Genomic DNA, 12,727 nt, shown 5'->3' with positions numbered 1-12,727 from the left:
TAGCTGCTGCTTGGCTCACCAAACTTATGTAACTTGGTGTTTGACAAATACTGCTGTTTTGGGAAGTTTCCCTAATCCATATTATTTTAAATAATTAAACATCTGAAAAACATTTTTTACCCCAAAGTGTAAACTTCCCAGCCACTACAGAAGAGAAGGGCTTCCTTGGTGGCTCAGAGGGTAAAGTGTCTGCCTACAATTTGGGAGACCTGGTTTCAATCCCTGGGTCAGGAAGATCCCCTGGAGAAGGAAATGGCAACCCACTCCAGTACTCTTGCCTGGAAAATGCCATGGATGGAGAAGCCTGGTAGGCTACAGTCAATGGGATTGCAGAGAGTTGTACGTGACCAAGCAACTTCATTTCTCACAGAAGAGAAAACTGTGAATGTTCTCTGCTTCATTTGCCAGGAGAACTGCATAGGCTTTGTGCATTCTGATGCTAGGGGACTGTGAGGTTTGGTCTCTGGATCCTTGTTTATTTATTTATTTTTTTTGATAGTACCCCTTTTTGTTTTTGCTGGACAGCTTTAAAGGTAGGGATAATAGATCATAACTGTAATTTATATAAATTCTGAAAAGAAAAATGTCTATAAAACTTTGGAATAAAATCAGTAGTACATGGTATTTTTACAGTGGTGTTTTAAGAACATTGTTTTTTTTTGCTACTTAAAATTAGGGAAAAAATGAGGTCAATTATTTTTATATTATGTTTCTGTTGTATTTTAAAAGCACCATATTATTAGGTACTAAGATGCTGGGGGCCTCCTTGACTCATGTGTGGTTTCACGTCCCAGTTCTGTGAATACTTCCAGGTCACTGGCCCAGCTCTGCAGTCTCTGGGGCTGCTGAAGGGGCCAGCGGGAGTGTAGGCACCTCCTGTTGCGTCCTGGCTTGTCGCTTCTGTCCCACAGGCCTGCCCCACAGGACTTCAGAAATTTCTTTGTCTTAAGTGGTGGCATATCAGTTATAGAGAAATGCACTTTAGGAAACAGTCTTCAGGAGGGCCCACATACCATCTAAACAGAGCATCCCAAACTTACCCATCAAGTTCCACTTCAGTGTGATAAGTCTGTAAATTTAGCACCAGTACTGACAGGCAGGGACGGAGTCAGCATTCCAGAGGCTCTTGTTTATATGTACAGATTCTGTGATCATGTGTGGACTTTTATATTGAGTGGGGCTGAATGCAGAGAGATGACAGAGCTTATTAAAGTGGATAAAGTGAAAATTGTAGCTTAAGATGGTAAAAATTCTGGCTTTAATACTGCAGCGTGAAAGAGGAAAATTGGCCTTTTAGTCCTGTCTTCTGTCATTAGGCAGCACTTTGAGGGGCAGCAAAGAAGAGCCTCTAAAACGCATTATTCTGTTATAGAAATGCAGGAGTGATTATGCTGTGCTGCACTGATTGGAGGATGTCTATAGAAAGAAACCTATAATTCCGTGGCTGCTTACATCATCTTCATTATGCAGCATGAAGAAACTTTTTATGACAAATCAGAATTGTATTTGATTAACTCAAATCAAACTGTATTTGATTAACTCATTCTAAAACTCAATGTGAGTAATAATAGGTGGCACTGTTAAGCTAGCAATATAAGATATTAGATAAACATTTTATTAGCATTAGATAAAGAGCACCATGTTCACTGTAGGGGAGTTGGAAAAACATATCATTTCAATAAAGTCATGTTAGTTTTATCAATTGTAAATTTTACAATTAATAAAAAGCCTTAGCAAGAGGTTTTAGCAAATTCTGGATAAATTTTACTTAGAAAATTCAATTTTAGAAGAATTAAAAAAAAAAAAGAGCGGATATATGTATATGTATAACCTATTCACTTTGCTACACTCCTGAAACGAGCAAAACATTGTAAATCAACTATACTTCATAAAAAATTTTTTAAAAAGTAATGCAAAACCAGCAATAACATTGATATGAGAAACCTACCAAAAATAAAACTCTGTTAGGAAAAAGTAGATAATCTTTAGACAGAGTTCCCAGCCAAAACAAACAACTCAATCAAACCACAAAACCCTGTTCCTTATAGGATAAAATAGTTTCTTGTGACATTAAATTATTTACTGAATTTGCAATTTTGATCAAGTATCATACAATTAAAAATAACCTCATGTCCTATTACGTAGATGATTTTTTATTTAAAATCTTACTAAATGTAAAATAAAAGGGTATGGTGGTGTGGAGAACTTAAAATATTCAATAAACTGTGTTGTAAACAGATGTGCTGTCATCTAGACTCTCTTGTTCCATTAATAGAGCACAGGTAGGGTAGATTTCTCAGCTTTTTTAGGGGCTAGGATTTTTCACAGTGGTCAGTGAGTACTGGCTCAACTGAAAGTCATCAGCTGCATTTGCCCCCTAACAAAAGAGTCTTGTCCGTCCTCTGAAGCTGTGAAGCCAGGCATTGACTTCTCCTCTCTAGCTATGAAAATCCTAAGTGGCATCATCTTCCAGTGTAAGGCTATTCCCTCTGCACTGTAAGTCTCTTGTTTAATGTACTCACCTTCGTGACTTGTCTTCACTAGATCCTCTGTATTAGCACTTGCTGCTTCATCTGGCACTTTTATGTTTTGGAGATGGCTTCTTTCCTTAAACCTCACGGACCAACCTCTGCTAGCTTCAGACTTTTGTTTCCAGCTTCCTCACATCTTTCAGCCTTCATGAAATTGAAGAGAATTAGGGCTTTTCTCTGGATTAGGCTTTGGCTTAAGGGAATATTGTGATTAATTTGATCTTCTATCCAGACCATTAAAACTTTATCCATATTAGCAATAAGGCTGTTTTGCTGTCTTATGAGTTATGTTTTCACTGGAGTATAACTTTTATAATTTTTGGAGTAGCACTCTTAATATCCTTCAGGAACTTTTCTTTGTACCTGCAGTTTGGCTGTTTGGCACCAAAAAGAACAGCTTTCAGTCTGTTTCAGTTTTTGATATGCCCTCTTCATGAAGCTTAATCATTCCTAGCTTTTGATTTAAAGAGATGTACAACTTTTCCTTTCACTTGAATACTCAGAGGCTATTATGGGGTTATTACTTCAACACTGTTGTATCTTAGGGAATGGGGAGGCTTGAGGAGAGGAAGGAAGATGGTGGAATGGCTATTAGAGCAGTGAGAATACACACATCTATCAATTAAGTTTGCCATCTTATTTGGATGTGGTTTGTGGCACGCCGAATCAATTATAACTGTAACATCAAACATGACCGATCATAGCTCTCCATGACAAATATAATAATCAAAATACTGTTGCAAGAATTACCAAAATGTAGTACAGAGTCATAAACTGAGCAAATGTTTTTGGAAAAGTGGTGCCCATATGCTTGCTCAACTCAGAATTGCTATAAGCCTTCAGTTTGTAAAACACACAATAGCCTTGAAGCGCAATAAAGAAAGTTCAATAAAACTATGTAAAGGGGGAAAATACTATACCATTCCTGTTGAACAATGCAGGCAGAAAGAAGCCATGAGAGAAGGATTCTCCAAGGAATAGTAGCTGCTGACTTGCATTGGCCCATTCTGGAATTCTGAACATTGACTGTGTCAGCAGGGATTGGCCCAGTCCAGCTACCCATATATAACCCCTGAAGTGGTATCTCTAATTTGGAACTTTGTGAAAATCAGCAGAAGAGACCTTTTGGTATGGTGAGGCCTCAAGCCACGCATACTCCCAGACCACACCCGTCAGAGTCATCTAGGAGATCTCGAGGTCCACATCCCACCACAGTCCCACTGAATCTGAGATGCGGTGGTGTGGTCTGGGAGCCTGCAGTTTCAGCAAGATTCCCAGATAATCCCTGCTGAATTCTGAAAGTCTCTGCTCTTGTAGTTACTTTCACCATCTCTGGGCTCAAATCCTGGTTCTGTCTCCCTGTAACTATGTGACCCAGAAGAGCTCTCTCAGTTCTCTGAGTTCCACTTTCCTTCTTCTCCATGAAATAGGAATAATGATGGTACCTGCTTTCTTGGGTCCTCTTGAGAATCGAGTGAAATAGGCCTTGAAGCTCTTACTGCAGTGTCTGGTACATACGAAGCCCTCATAAATTTGGAATGCTATTCTTATCATTATTTTGAAAAGTTTGATAAAGGAGAGTAGACTCTCTATCTTGATTAGAGAGGACCATAGAGTTGGTTTATTGGAGAGAATACAAACCACATAGTGGATTCTGAACTACAGCACCTCTTTACTAAAGGGGTTAAAGTGATGGTCACTTCCCTGGCTTTGCCTGCATTTTTCTTGTCCCAGATTTTGCTGATGTTCTTTCCGCTGCTGTCTTTGGTTCGTGTTCCTTGGAGCCAGGGGTATAGCCCTCTTTTGTTGACTTTAAGGCCGTTACTCCTGAGTTTCTGCTTTTGAACCTGTTCTAAGGGGAGTCTTCAGCAGATAATTTACAAAGCGGGCTTTGATGCTCTCCAGCGTGTCCTGCAAAGCGCTGTCAGTTTTCCTTACATGTTAACCCTGGTGGCCTTTGAGAGCAAGGCCATGCAGCTGTCTCTTTCTGGTCACTCTCCTGTCCCAGTCTGCAGCCTGTCTCTGCTGTGCTCAGCTTTCTCTGCTGATCACAGCCTCTCCGGAATGGTGATGGAATCCCTATTTTTTGAGATTGGTGGGACAAATCCCTTTCTTTTGGCAGTTTGAGCAGCAAAGGGATTCCTCATTGCAAACAGGGTGACATTTTATGGATAACACCAGTAAATACATGTGATCTCTTCTTCTCATGGATTATTTTCTTTACTCTTTATATTTTTTGGTGTTTAGGAGTTGTTAATGGTAAAGAACCACTGATTCTGAAGGCTAAAAATGTTCTTGAGTCATTCATTGCTGTGTCTTCTTTTCCAGAAAATATTTTAGGACAAAACCAAGTACCAGTCTGGGTATACTTAAAAAGAATAGATACTTATTTCTCACAGTTTCAGAAGCTAGGAAGTTGCAGATCAAGGCACCAGCAGAAAACCTAGTATCTGGTTTGCAAATGACTGTTTTCTCATTGTGTTCTCACCTGGTAAAGGGAACTGGGGGAGAACCATTCTCTCTTATCTCTTCTAAGGCACTCCTCCCTTATGAGGCTCTATCTTCATGATCTAATTGCTTCCCAAATGTCTTTCCTCCAAATACCATCATCACCTTGAGGATTTAGACTTCAGCATATGAATTCTGGAGAAACTCAGACTTTCAGTCCATGGCACTGTGAGAATTTATTGGAGACTTTCATTGTACAATTTGCAAAGCTAGGGCACTTCTAGTCTTAGAGTTGGGCTTGTGGTAAAAAGGCAGGCTCTCAAGGCTCATGGTCCAACTGGAGTGAAAGGGCAGAACGTGCCTCAAGTCTGGGACTCACTCAGTTTAGGGGGGTGCAGTAAGAAGCCACAGTGAGGGCAGCAAGAAGGCAACATGTGTCCTTGGGCAGAGATGCCATGAGACAAATAAGCTCTTACAGAATGGGGGGGAAATGCCCCCACTTATGCCAGAGGATGGCGCTTCTGAGACCAAGTCCTGCAAAGGCAGCTGTGTGCATAGGCAGACACAGACTCAACAGAGCTTGGTGGAGCACAGCTCAAAGCCATGTACTGCTTTTGACACTCTTTTCTGTCACCTTGAGCTTCCCCAGGTTGTACTAGTCCTTAAGTCCCTCTACTGCATACGTCCTGGCAACTGGAATAATTCCAATATTGCTTGAGGAATTTAGAATTGGAGCTGGAAGAGCTGAAAGGTCTGAAGGAGATGCTGAGACTCCATGCACAGAGGCCTCTCTGTTCCCTGGGACCTCTGTGCCCCTTGGAACAGGATGCTAGCATAGCAAGTGATAAAAACATTTGAGTTTTGGGATCTGACAAATATGGAATGAAATCCAATCTCCTCTCCTTATTAGTTGTAGTGTTGTGCATTTAGACAGTACACAGTGCCCACAACTAGCATTTATTAAATGTCTACTTTGTATCAGATATTGATCAAGTATTCACACCTGCAAGTATTAACTTCAAATATTTTAAAATATTTAAAAGTATGCTATGAGGTGTGTGTTTGCTCAGTCACTTTAGTTGAGTCCGACTCTTTGTGACCCTATGGACCGTAGCCCGCCAGGTTCCTCCGTCTATGGGATTCTCTAGGCAAGAATACTGGAGTGGGTTGCTATGCCCTCCTCCAGGGGATCTTCCTGACCCAGGGATCGAATCTGCAGCTTCTGTGTGGCAGGCGGATTATTTACTGCTGAGCCAGCAAGGAAGCCCCTGCTACGAGGTAGATATTATTATCAACTTCATTTCACAGGTGAAAAATATTAGGTACAGAAGGGTTAAGTAACTTCCCTAAGCAGTTTGGACCAAGGGAATGTGCCTTCAGCACCTCTACTCTTAACATGTCAGTTCAGTTGCTCAGTCGTGTCTGACTCTTTGCGACCCCATGAATCGCAGCACGCCAGGCCTCCCTGTCCATTACCAACTCCAGGAGTTCACTCAAACTCATGTCCATTGAGTTGGTGATGCCATCCAGCCATCTCTTCCTCTATGTTCCCCTTCTCTTCCTGCCCCCAATCCCTCCGAGCATCAGGGTCTTTTCCAATGAGTCAACTCTTCACATGAGGTGGCCAAAGTATTGGAGTTTCAGCTTTAGCATCAGTCCTTCCAAAGAAATCCCAGGGCTGATCTCCTTCAGAATGGACTGGTTGGATCTCCTTGCAGTCCAAGGGACTCTCAAGAGTCTTCTGCAACACCACAGTTCAAAAGCATCAATTCATTGGTGCTCAGCTTTCTTCACAGTCCAACTCTCACATCCATACATGACCACTGGAAAAACCATAGCCTTGACTAGATGGACCTTTGTTGGCAAAGTAATATCTCTGCTTTTCAATATGCTGTCTAGCTTGGTCATAACTTTCCTTCCAAGGAGTAAGTGTCTTTTAATTTCATGGCTGCAATCACCATCTGCAGTGATTTTGGAGCCCCCAAAATAAAGTCTGACACTGTTTCCACTGTTTCCCCATCTATTTCCCATGAAGTGATGGGACCGGATGCCATGATCTTCGTTTTCTGAATGTTGAGCTTTAAGCCAACTTTTTCACTCTCCTCTTTCACTTTCATCAAGAGGCTTTTTAGTTCCTCTTCACTTTCTACCCTAAGGGTGGTGTCATCTGCATATCTGAGGTTATTGATATTTCTCCCGGCAATCATGATTCCAGCTTGTGCTTCTTCCAGCCCAGCGTTTCTCATGATGTACTCTGCATATAAGTTAAATAAGCAGGGTGACAATATACAGTCTTGACGTTCTCCTTTTCCTATTTGGAACCAATCTGTTGTTCCATATCCTGTTCTAACTGTTGCTTCCTGACGTGCATATAGGTTTCTCAAGAGGCAGGTCAGGTGGTCTGGTATTCCCATCTCTTGAAGAATTTTCCACAGTTTATTGTGATCCACACAGTCAAAGGCTTTGGCATAGTCAATAAGGCAGAAGTAGATGTTTTTTTCTGGAACTCTCTTCCTTTTTGCATGATCCAGCGGATGTTGGCAATTTGATCTCTGGTTCCTCTGCCTTTTCTAAAACCAGCTTGAAAATCTGGAATTTTGTGGTTCACGTATTACTGAAGCCTGACTTGGAGAATTTTGAGCATTACTTTACTAGCGTGTGAGATGAGTGCAATTGTGCGGTAGTTTGAGCATTCTTTGGCATTGCCTTTCTTTGGGACTGGAATTAAAACAGACCTTTTCCAGTCCTGTGGCCACTGCTGAGTTTTCCAAATTTGCTGGCATATTGAGTGCAGCACTTTCACAGCATCATCTTTCAGGATTTGAAATAGCTCCACTGGAATTCCATCACCTCCACTAGCTTTGTTTGTAGTGATGCTTTCTAAGGCCCACTTGACTTCACATTCCAGGATGTCTGGCTCTAGGTGAGTGATTACACCATCGTGTAATCACCGTGATTATCTTGGTTGTGTAGCTCTTTTTTGTATAGTTCTTCTGTGTTCTTGCCACCTCTTCTTAATATCTTCTGCTTCTGTAAGGTCCATACCATTTCTGTCCTTTATCGAGCCCATCTTTGTATGAAATGTTCCCTTGATATCTCTAATTTTCTTGAAGACATCTCTAGTCTTTCCCATCTCTAGTCTTCTGTCGTTTTCCTCTATTTCTTTGCATTGATTGCTGAGGAAGGCTTTCTTATCTCTCCTTGCTATTCTTTGGAACTCTGCATTCAGATGCTTGTATCTTTCCTTTTCTCCTTTGCCTTTCACTTCTCTTCTTTTCACAGCTATTTGTAAGGCCTCCTCAGACAGCCATTTTGCTTTTTTGCATTTCTTTTCCATGGGGATGGTCTTGATCCCTGTCTCCTGTACAATGTCACAAACCTCCGTCCATAGTTCATCAGGTACTCTGTCTATCAGATCTAGTCCCTTAAATCTATTTCTTACTTCCACTGTATAATCATAAGGGATTTGATTTAGGTAAACTTGCTGAATTTGGTTTCTTCATCTGTAAAATGAGGTTAACAACAGATTTTTCAGTGTTGTACAGATCAAATTTTCAATGAGATGCCAACAAAGCACTTGTCTTTGCCCAGGTCACAAAGCGGGGTGCTCCACCACCAACTCCTCTCTTGTTGTCTCATGACAGGCAGGACCACTCCTGTTCTGGACAAAGCTGGAATCTCTCACCTCGCATGTGCCCAGCTCTCCTTTCCTTGGGCTCCTTGTTGCCCTTGTGTTTGCACTTCAGCAGCAACATCACTTGCCTCATCTCTATGCTCATCCGTAACCCCTTCCAGTTTCTGAGTATGAGACTTATTTTACACAGCATCCTTTCCAGTTAGCTGCTTCCTGGCCACATCTAAAAGGTACGTCAGTGTCTTGGTGCTTCTCGATAGCACACTGCAGGGTAGATGACTTCTGGGAAGGGCAGCTCTCTTTGTGTGGTTTCTTACTGATTTCTCTTTCAGGGACTTCCTGTTCCTAACCTTTTTCTGGTGCCCCTTTCACACTTCTATTGGCCCACCTAAAGTCGACCTTGTATTGGCCACTGCTCTAGCAGTACCCAGCAGCCCCTGCAGTGTCTGAGACTTCTTTAATGAACGGTCCCTAGCGCCCAGATGGCCCTTCCTGGTTAATTTCCACTGGCATCCGACTGCATTCCCTGTGGTCCTGTGCCTTCTGGCTTCCAGATGGGTTCTGTTAGTAGGAGCCTCCAGGAACAGGTGGAAAGGGAGTGCTAGATGCCTCCCTCCCTCTATGACAGGTCTTCTATCTAAAGGGGCTCCAGTGACATTGTCTCCTCTCCTTCCACCCCTGAGATGCCCATGCCTGCTGCTCTGGATTCTCCCCACCCCTATGTGCTCCCTCAATGCTGCCCTGCCTTTATGGGCAATTCTGCATGAATATCTCTGTATTTCAATGACATGGGGTAACTTCCGTGCTTGTTTGGGACCCTACAGACAGATATGGCTAGCAACAAAAGGCTACCAGGAGGACTCTTATCATCCTCACCTTTATAAGCGTGATTCATATTCTATCTGGTGAAAAGATGAAATTTACAAGAATAAAACAGTGTTTGCAAATACTTGGCTGTTTCCTCACTGTTAGAAACAAGGATGAGTCTTTATCAGGGTCTGATGGAGAGTGCAGTTGAATTGAGAAGGTCCTGGTTAATAAGGAGTTTTGCTGTGGATGACAAGCTTTCTTCTTCTTTTGTTATTTAAAAAAATATTCTGATCATGTGACTTTGGGCAAATCATGAATCTCTTAATCTCAATTTTATTGTTAAAAATTATGAAGCAATTGACTTTATGATGTCTATAACTGCCTTTAGCTCTAACAGAGGTAAATAGCTGGAGAAGGGCTGCTCGTTGAACACTGAGAATTGGCTGGGGAGCCTGCAATTCCTCTCTGAGCACAGGTGAAAGCTGCCCCATGCATTTGCTCATCTCCCCCTGATTGTGACCTCTCATGTTTCTACTTCGGCTTTGAGCACCTCTGACTCTGATCTGATTTCTTTGCCACTCTTGTTTCCCACTACTTGATAAGCCTAGTCTGACACTGGGCTGTACATTGACTTCCACCACTAAGACACTGATACAGCAGGTCTTGCTGGGAGAACTGACCTCTTTCAGGGAGTGACTTGAGGGCTAGTTCTTGGTGTCCTTAAATAAAGAGTAAAGGAAAGGATTGTAGATTAAAAGTCAAAACTGCATTTCTCTTGTCTTTCCTTGTGCCAGTGTGGATTTGGGAAAGGAAGGGAGAGAGGAAGGGAGGAAGGAAGGAAGGAGGGAGGGGAGGGAGGGAGGAAGAGGAATTTCAGAGAGTGCTTTCTCTGTGTCAGGCAGTGTGCTAAAACACTAACGCGTGTATACTCTCACCTAATCCTTATAGTAGCCACATTATTCACAAGACACAGATGGTGAAACTGAGGCTCAGAGGAATCTGGTACATTGCAAAAAGACACATCTTTCATAAATATCTCATAAATAGTTGTGGCTATGCTAAAGGATTAGACTTACCTTTTTCAGTTTGATTGAATCATAAAATAATTTCTAATCTTCCCAGACTTCACATGCAAAACGGGTCCTTATACTTCCCCACAAAATTTAAGATAGATGGGCATTCCATCTACACTTGTCTTTGGGCCTGCTTTGGTTCAAGTTTGCTTCCTCTTTTCTATTTTAAATTCTATTTCTGGTCTTTTTCCAACTGGAAGATCACTCAAGTGTCTGTGGGTTTTACGTCCCTGCTTATTGGCTGTCTTTGTGCTTTTTCAGGAATTGCTATACTGAGACCTAGACAAGACACGAGAGAAACAATAGGAAAGGTTTCCCAGCAATGCAAGGTCACATGGAAATGCCTCCTCGTGGCCGGAACCCAGAGAAGAAATGCTGCCGTACGGGTCATGGCCAAAGCCACTCTGCCAGTAACCCAACACCTTTCCCACCTCCAGTGGGCAGACCATGTTAGCATTTTACTAGAGATAACATCGTTGACCTTGACAAAAAGTCAAATCTCTTATTTCCATATTCTCTCAGCCCTCACAGTCTTGTCTACGCTCATAATATCATTACAAGCTCCTTCATCTCGTGGTTGTTAAAGTACTTTCTAGCTGCTTTAATTTGAACAGTTGAACCTGACATTTGTAACCACTCCTCAGGGTAATTATGGGCCATTTGTAATAGAAAAAAATTTCTTTTTTCTATCTCCAGTGCTAAAAGGGAGTCACCTCTTACTTACCTGGGTGACAATTGTGCACTGGAAGAATTTGAGTTCAATATATAGCAGGGGCAAGAATAACTCAAGCATGTTTACAAAATACTCCGAGGGTTATTTACCTTTAAATGGTCTCATCTAAACATAATTACAGTAAACTCACACTTTCTGTATCTTGTGATGAAAACTGTTGATATTTCATGCAGAGCATGTTTGAAGCAGTTGGCCTCAACAGGCTTTTCAAGTTCTTGTTTATATTTATTTTTTCGATTGAAACTCACCTTCCCTCAGTAGAGAACATGAAAAAATCATCAGAGTAAGAGTCAGGCCATATACCTCTTTCTTTTTTAAAGTTTGTATTTATTTTCGGCTGTGCTGGGTGTTTGTTGCCGTGTGGACTTTTCTCCAGTTGCAGTGAGTGGGGGCTGCTGTCCAGCTGTGGTGTTGGGCTTCTCCCTGCAGTGAGTAGGGGCTGCTGTCCAGCTGTGGTGTCGGGCTTCTCCCTGCAGTGAGTAGGGGCTGCTGTCCAGCTGTGGAGCTTGGGCTTCTCCCTGCAGTGAGTGGGGCTGCTGTCCAGCTGTGGAGCTTGGGCTTCTCCCTGCAGTGAGTGGGGGCCGCTCTCCAGCTGTGGAGCTTGGGCTTCTCCCTGCAGTGAGTGGGGGCCGCTCTCCAGCTGTGGAGCTTGGGCTTCTCCCTGCAGTGAGTGGGGGCTGCTCTCCAGCTGTGGTGTCGGGCTTCTCCCTGCAGTGAGTGGGGGCCCCTCTCCAGCTGTGGAGCTCGGGCTTGTCCCTGCAGTGAGTGGGGGCTCCTCTCCAGCTGTGGAGCTCGGGCTTCTCCCTGCAGTGAGTGGGGGCTCCTCTCCAGCTGTGGAGCTCGGGCTTCTCCCTGCAGTGAGTGGGGGCTCCTCTCCAGCTGTGGTGTCGGGCTTCTCCCTGCAGTGAGTGGGGGCTCCTCTCCAGCTGTGGTGTCGGGCTTCTCCCTGCAGTGAGTGGGGCTGCTGTCCAGCTGCGGTGTCGGGCTTCTCCCTGCAGTGAGTGGGGGCTCCTCTCCAGCTGCGGTGTCGGGCTTCTCCCTGCAGTGAGTGGGGCTGCTCTCCTGTTGTGGAGCACAGGCTCTAGCACCCCGGCTTCAGCAGTTGCGGTGCACTGGCTCCGTAGTTGTGGCACACGGGTTTAGTTGCTCCGTGGCATGTGGAATCTTCCCAGATCTGGAACTGAACCTGCATCTCCTGAATCGGCAGGCAGATTCTTCACCACCTGAGCCACTAGGGAAGCCCATCTATTTTCTGTTTACTTATTTGTTTTTGTCTTTTCCCTCCCTCCTTCTCCCGCTCTAATTCTGCCAGTTACGTGTCCTCGGGTGAGTTGCTAAACATCTCTGAACTTAGTATTGTGCCAGTGGTACGATCTTACTTTGTGAATTAATGTACTTCAATAAAATTAAAAATTACGTATTCTAATGTATACATAACATAAAAGATATACTATTAGAGACATATTTATATAGAGAAAAAATATATGACATATATATG

The 12,727-nt window shown here is 43.1% G+C and overlaps 1 long non-coding RNA gene across 1 annotated transcript in view; it reads left to right on the top strand.

Annotated features, from left to right (window-relative positions):
- LOC129650072 (uncharacterized) overlaps positions 1-11,081 on the top strand; it is a 50,559-nt gene extending 39,478 nt beyond the window's left edge. Inside the window, exon 2 of the long non-coding RNA XR_008713567.1 lies at positions 10,758-11,081. This is a non-coding gene — a long non-coding RNA (uncharacterized LOC129650072). The remainder of the gene's footprint in view (positions 1-10,757) is intronic.
- Positions 11,082-12,727: the final 1,646 nt, after the last annotated feature.

Source organism: Bubalus kerabau, chromosome 4 (assembly GCF_029407905.1).
Source record: "Bubalus kerabau isolate K-KA32 ecotype Philippines breed swamp buffalo chromosome 4, PCC_UOA_SB_1v2, whole genome shotgun sequence".
In the NCBI taxonomy this organism is placed as follows: Eukaryota; Metazoa; Chordata; class Mammalia; order Artiodactyla; family Bovidae; genus Bubalus; species Bubalus kerabau.
Note: the sequence above shows the minus strand (reverse complement) of the source record. Positions and strands in the feature narration are given on the sequence as shown.